Genomic DNA, 7,398 nt, shown 5'->3' on the forward strand with positions numbered 1-7,398 from the left:
CTTAATCGAAGCACATAACTTTTATTTCATCAACTTCCTTTAATTATTGTTGTTGTTATTGCTATCCACGATTTTAGCAAGTTATTCCCTCTGAATTAGTGGTTGGCTCTATAAGTGTTCCCTTACTACGAGTCATACACTGAAACCAAAAAGAAAAATAAAAAAGTTAGTAAAAATAAGAAAATAAGAAAAATATTTATAATTTATAAATTTTCTAATTACTCTATTAAAACTTAAAAATTAAAATTAACTCAGTAGTGTTTCCTCCTTGGCAACGACGCCAACAACTTAACTACCTCCGAACATACTAACATCCAGAGTATGAATATTGCAACTAAAAGATATGAAATCGAGGCAGTGTCCAAAAGTAAATGGGTTAGGTTAAAATAAAGTTAGAACGAAGTGGGTGAGTACTCCAAGGATCGCACCCAAATGAGGTAAGTTACTAGATTAATTCTAACCTAAACGCAAATAAATCTAATTAGTACATTAAATAAACTATATTAAGAATAAACATGAATAAAGGTTTTTTGGTCTTTATAAATAATGAAATAAAAAAAAACATAAATGAAAAGGACTCTACTCAATTCTAGGCATGGGTGATTAGCTCTCTTCTGTGGTCATAATTAATTCCTATTTCGGGTTTCTACTCAATCAACAAATCATTAACCTAGAAGGATCTCTCGATCTTCCACTACACTAATGATTCAACAAGAACTACTTATCTCTCGACCGCACAATCTAGACTGATTTGGGGATAAGGTGTTCAAAAATAGACCATACAAACTTTGGGTTAACTCCCTCCGAAATGACTTCCTAGGGTCGTCAAACCTAGGGTTTACGTTTTTCTTCTCCCAAATAGTTGATCTGCTAAAACGATCCTACATAGTAATCTACTAATCACACCTCTACTCACTAATCCCCCATAAGAGGATTAGTTCTTCATGGATCTCATGGAAATAATAAACGTGATGAAAAGATAAACATAATAATAAATCAAGAGTAGAGTTTAGAGCAACCTGTTTGTATTTGATAAATGAAGTGCAAAAATTCCACTAGCGTTTGATCGGTTTTACAAACCACGTTCTCTGATGAATACAAATAAAAATTAACCTAAAGCCTAAAGAAAAGAAAAACTAAAAACTAAAATTACAAATAAAACTTAATGTATGAAAAGCTTTCCTTAACAAGTGTTTTAAGAGCCTATTTACAGAGTTAGGGTTGTTGTTTTCCTCAAACTTTGGTTACCTGAAGTTCTCGTGTTTAATTTCCATTATGTGAACAAAAATACCTCTAGCTCATAAGAGCTTTCTCATACAAAGCAGATGTCGTGATACCCTAGTGCCTGAGTCACGACATCGAAGGTAGTATGCATGGTTTAGAGGTAACTTCAAAGGTGTGTCATGACATCCTGCAGTTGTGTTCGAACTCTCCGTGTTGCAACACAATGATCAGCTTTGAGTTCTGACGCCTTTGAATGGTCTCCTACACACTTACTAAGCATGTTAGCTCGCCTTTAGGCCTCATTTGGCCCATAAGGTCAATAAAAGACTCAAAATACACTTTTTATTTAATTTAAACTAAAATATAAAAATTTAACTAAAACATAATAAAAGTGCTTGTATTTAAGCTCCTCAAGTACAAAAACTAGTTTAATATGCTACACCAAATTACAATAGATCATAAAATGGAACCATCCTACAAGATATACTAATTCATGAATGATGGAAATAGAGAACCACGTCAATGTATAAAATGCACCAATTTGCAAGTTGTGCCTATACGAATGATGTCAAGAGTGCACCGTGAGAGGCGTGCAATCTACCCTCAAACAAGTGTTGTCAAATATGAGACCAGGGTATTGAAATCATATCATATGATAATATCATGTTCGGGTATGTTATATTAATAACTTATTAAGTTCATTCGAACTTACCTAGCTTCTTTTATGCTTTCAAGTAAAATGGGCTATATGAGACACTGGAGATGGACTAAGCCAGAATTTGTTGAGCATGTGTGAGCTTGTTCTTCTTAACTGTGACAAGCATATATTGGGGGCAACCTGTTGGTTAAACCTCAGGGTCAGAAATTCTTATAACTGAGTTACAACATTGAAGTTATTCCAACATAAGTTGATTGTTAAAATTTATCGAAGTTGTTATTGTTAATCATCATTAATACGCATGTTAATGTCTCAAACTAAAAATTGGTAAGATTGTAGCATTTTCGATATGGCTAACTGATCAGATGAGTGGTTAAGCTACTATAATTTGGTGTAGTATATTAAACTAGTTTTCACATTTAAAGAGCTTGAATACAAGCATTTTTATTATCTTATAGTTAAGTTTTCTTAGTTTTATTTCTATTCAATAAAATGTGTAAATTGAGTCTTTTGTCGACCTTAGGGGCCGAATGAGGCCTAACGGAGATCTAACACACTTTGTGAGTGTGTAAAAGACCTTTAGAAGGCATACGAAAGTGATGCAGGTTGCTATGTTGCAACATAGGGAGTACAATGGAGAAAGCTCAAGACTACCTTCGATGTCTCGACACAGCCTAAGGGTGTTGCGACACACCCCTTAAGATATCCTAATAGAAGTATACTGACTTTTATGTCGCGAAAAAAGTCTTGCTGTGTCACGACATCAATTTTGGAACGAGAATTAAACATGAAACAAGAGCGTTTTGGTCTACACAATCAAACTTAAAGCTCAAGGACGTCCGCTAACCTAGGGTTAAGGACGACGACCACTTAAAATCTATAAATAGGCTCCTTTAGCACATGTTATGGACATCATTCACCTCGCCAAGATTTTCTTTAGTAAATTTAGATTAGTTTTTTTTTTGTTTTTAGGTTTTAGAATTTATTTTTGTTGTTTTTTGATGTTCTCAAGAGATCTGAATTGTGAAAAGCATTCAAACTTTGTGGATTCCTGATTAATCTCAATACAATCAGGCTCTTTCATATACTCTATACTATCGATTTAATTAACATGTTTTCTCTTTATATTGAGTCTATATTGTCTATGAAAACCATGAGAAACTAATTCCTCTATAGAGGATTAGCTTGTGGAGGTATGATCTATTGACTGTCTAGTAGGGTTACTCAACGGATCAGCTTTTTAAAAAAGGAAGAATGTGAAACAAACCCTAAGTCTAACAACCCTGGGTAGTCAACAAGGTTGGAATTAACCCAAAATTGGTATGACCCATCCGTGAACACCGTCTCCCTAAGCTAGTCTGGATTGTGAGGTCGGAAGATAAGTAGTCATTGTTGACTTGTTTTGTTAGTGGAAGGTCAGAAGATCCTACTAGGGTAGCGACTAGTTGATTGATAAGGAACCCGAAAACAGTAGTTGATGGGGATTACCGAAGAAAGCTAATCACCCATAATTAAGATTTGATTCATTTTCCTTTTCTATCTTTTGAATTTTATTTCTTTTATAATATTTTGTTTTATTATTATAAAAACCCTAAAAATCCTTTATTTTATGTTTTCGTACTATAACTAGTTTAAAGTACTAATTAGATATTTTATTGTTTAGGTTGGAATTGATCTAGCACTCGCCTCCCTTGGGTATGATCCTCAGAGTACTGACCTACTCTGTTGTAAAACTATATTACAACTCGACCCATATACTTGTGGATACTGCATCATACTTTTATATTTTATTATAGTATTCACACTCTGGACGTTAGTACGTCCGAAGGCGGTCAAGTTGTTGGCACAGTTGCTAAGAAGGCAATGTCACTAGTTGGAATTTAATTTTTGCATTTAAAAAGAATAGTTAGGAAATTTTTAGGGAATAGATATGATTTTATTTTATTTTATTTACTATTCCTCTTTTTCTGGGTTTAGTGTATGACTCACAATAGGGGCACACCTATTGTAGCCACCACAATCCAGAGAGAATAATCCAATGAAATTGCCCATAGCAATAGCATTAGAAACAACAGATGCAAGATCCACCACCACCTACTGCAAGTAACATACCATGTGAAAATTCACAATTTAGCGACGCTGACGATAAAGTTTTAGAAAGTCTGTCAGTAACACAATTTCTCGCAAATGTGTAAATGGCTCATAATGGGAGAACCTTAAGAGACTATGCATTGCCATTGACATGGTTCAAGAAAGCATAACAAGGCCAGCTATTACAGCGAATAATTTTGAGATCGAGCTGGTAATAATTTAGATGATCTAGAATAACGTGCAATTTAGGCCACAATGGCAGAGGATCCGAATCAACATTTAAAACGGTTCTCTAACTTTATGATACTTTTAAGTATAATAGGGTCACTGAAGACGCTATTTGTCTTTGATTGTTCCTGTTTTCTTCGATTGAAAATGTCTTTTCTTAGTTAGATTTACAGGCACTACTGTCTATCACGACATGGGATGAACTTGCTAGAAAATTCTTACAGAAGTTTTTCCCTATCACCAAAATGGTTCAGATTAGAAGAGAGATATTTTTTTCTTTAGAAATATGGAAGGAGAAAGTTTCTATGAGGCTTGGGAATATTTTAAAACGTTGGTTCAGAAATGTCAACCTTACAAATTCCCTAATTGGATACGATTGCTGGTATTCTATAAAGGGTTGGATGTGAATGCATGATTTGGATTAGACAGAGCAGCAAGAGGAGCCCTTATGAGCAAAATGTATGAGGATGCATATGAAATCATTGAGAAGATGGCATTAAACTCCTGTTAGTGGCCAGTTGAACGATTTACATATGGCCAGAAACCCACCACGGTAAAAGCTATCCAAGAAGATGACAAGTATCAATAGTTAGTGGATAGAACCAACCGTATCAAATCTTCTTCTACACCATCTAGGCATGGGGGAGACAAACCACTCTTCCACTATATCAACAATCTTGCCAAGGATGTAAATTATATTGGGAATAGAGGTGAAAACCCTTATTCGAATACATATAATCCTGGCTGGAGAGATCACCCGAATCTAAGATAGGAGGGAACCAAGAAGCAGGTAATATTTCAAATCAAGCTAAAAACACTAATTGCCAACCTCCTTATTTGCTGAAACCCTAGGATAGGGCCAACTCAAGTGGCCACTGCATGTGCTCAACCTTTGGATAGAATTGAGGGGGAGATGTAGTTAATGAAAATGAATGTCAAGTAGGTGCAGCCTCAGTGCAGCAATTAAACAAGAATATTAACTAAACTAGAGGATCAAATGAGCCAATTGATGAGCATGATGGGTGACATCAAAAGACAAATTGGCTCAAGTATTCCCAGCAACATGGAAGATAATCTACGAAGAGAAGGTAATGAGCATGAGAAAGTGAGTACACTCTGATCAGGCAAAGTACTGAGTAGCCTAAAAACCACTACTCTGGAGACAATTGTGGAAAATAATGATGATCCTCAAGAGGAATCCTTAGAGGCTAAAAATGAGCCAGAGCCAGAGGAGGTAACCACACCGGTAGTGGAGATAGAGAAGGAAGTAACTAAAGATTCTGCCGGTGTAAAAATCCCATTCTCCTCAAGACTAGAGGAAAACCAAAAGATTGATGAGGATGAATTCGTAAGTTTCCTAAATTTGTTCAAAACATTAAATGTTAACCCACGCTTAATTGAGTTAATAGAGAAAGTTCATAAGTACTCCAAGTATTTAAAGGAAATTATGTTTAGGTATAGAAATATTAAGGTAGGTGAACAAGTTAGTATAAGCACTTCCTGTAGCGCTATTATCTCAAGATGGGTTCCCCAAAAATTAAAAGACCTAGGAAGTTTTACTATTCTCGTAGAGATAGGAAGCATTTATTTTAATAGAGCTCTATGTGATTTAGGAGCTAGTATTAATTTGATGCCTATATCTATTTTTGAAAAACTCGAGAAAGGGATCTTAAAAATACGTATATAACACTACAGTTGGCTGACGAATCTTTTGTTCATCAAAAAAGTGTACTAGAGAATGTGTTAGTCAAAGCGCCCAATTTCATTATTCCAACAGATTTTGTGGTGCTTGATTTTGCTGAAGGTTGTGAGATACCAATCTTGTTAGGTAGACCTTTCCTGGCCACTTCTAGATCCACCATTGATTTAGAGAAAAATGAATTGACTATGAAAATCAATGGTGAGACTAAAATTTTTAAATGTGGCTATCAACAAAGCGAGAAATATAGGAGGAAGTTAGGGGAGCAATCTAAAAAATTATTTATCTCTAACATTCTCAAGTCAAGGGACACACTTCCTTTTATGCATGCAGAAAAAATAAACAGGTTTAAGGAAAGGGACAAGCGACCAAAGGATGAATGGCACAATGGACGATGGCCTAATACTGCCAGAACAGAAGAATCATCCATTGGTGAACTGATGATACTATCGGATGAATCCGATAGTAAAACTTAAAAAATATTTGAATTTCCTAACTATTGTAAATTATTGTATATTTAACTAACATTAGATTTTATATGTTAACTTTTATTTCATAGATGTTCATTCAAGATTGAGACATCTCCAAATATGGAAATTTGAGCTGACACAAAGTCGATGTCACAACATGGCAACCCCGTGTCAGGACACTTTGTGTAGAATACAGGAACTGGAGGAACCAACTTGACGTCATGACACCACACTCCTATGTTGTGAAATGGATGACAATCTCCCCAAATTTCAAAACTGAAAGATGTATCGTGACACAAAACCCCTTTGTCGCGATATTGCTGTAATTTTCTACAAGGTTGACCTGATCCAATTGCGTAACCCGGCAGCTAAACATTTATTTTTACACGTTTGTACCATTAAAAACACTTCTTTTAGAACCCTAATACACCTCATAAACATATTTAACACCCCTTTACTTCGTAATTTTCTCAAATCTCTCCAAACCTTTTAAACCGTAAAATCCCAATTCTCACTCTCTTCTAGCAACTAGGGTGAAATCCTTCACCATTCAAAATCTTTCGGTGTGGCAAATGAGTAGAGAACTCAAAGGAACATTAAACCAACATGAACGACAAGGGATTTAAAGATTTCTTCGAGGTTAAGGGTTCCTAACTCAAATTTGTTACTGTTCTATTGAATATTCCTTGATAAATTGATTTTGTCCATAACTTAATCATGCCTCGTAGAAAAGTTAGACGAACCAATGAACTTGAACCACTGACAATTCCAAACCCCTCTAATTTTGGAAACCCAGATATTAGAAAATATTTTTTTGAACTACAAGGAAAAACCTTTATCTAATAAAGGGGATTTGATTCGTCGATGATTTTGTGTAAGAAAATATTTTGGCCTTTAGTAAGATATAATAGGTGGGAAGGTTTTTGGATGATCCCAAAAGATAATGTTGTGGTCTCTGTTGTCCAAAAGTTTGATGTATCCTTATGGGACTAGGAGTCTAGTAATAGTGAAGGCCATATGTAGCATAT

This window comes from Gossypium hirsutum, chromosome D03 (assembly GCF_007990345.1).
Source record: "Gossypium hirsutum isolate 1008001.06 chromosome D03, Gossypium_hirsutum_v2.1, whole genome shotgun sequence".
In the NCBI taxonomy this organism is placed as follows: Eukaryota; Viridiplantae; Streptophyta; class Magnoliopsida; order Malvales; family Malvaceae; genus Gossypium; species Gossypium hirsutum.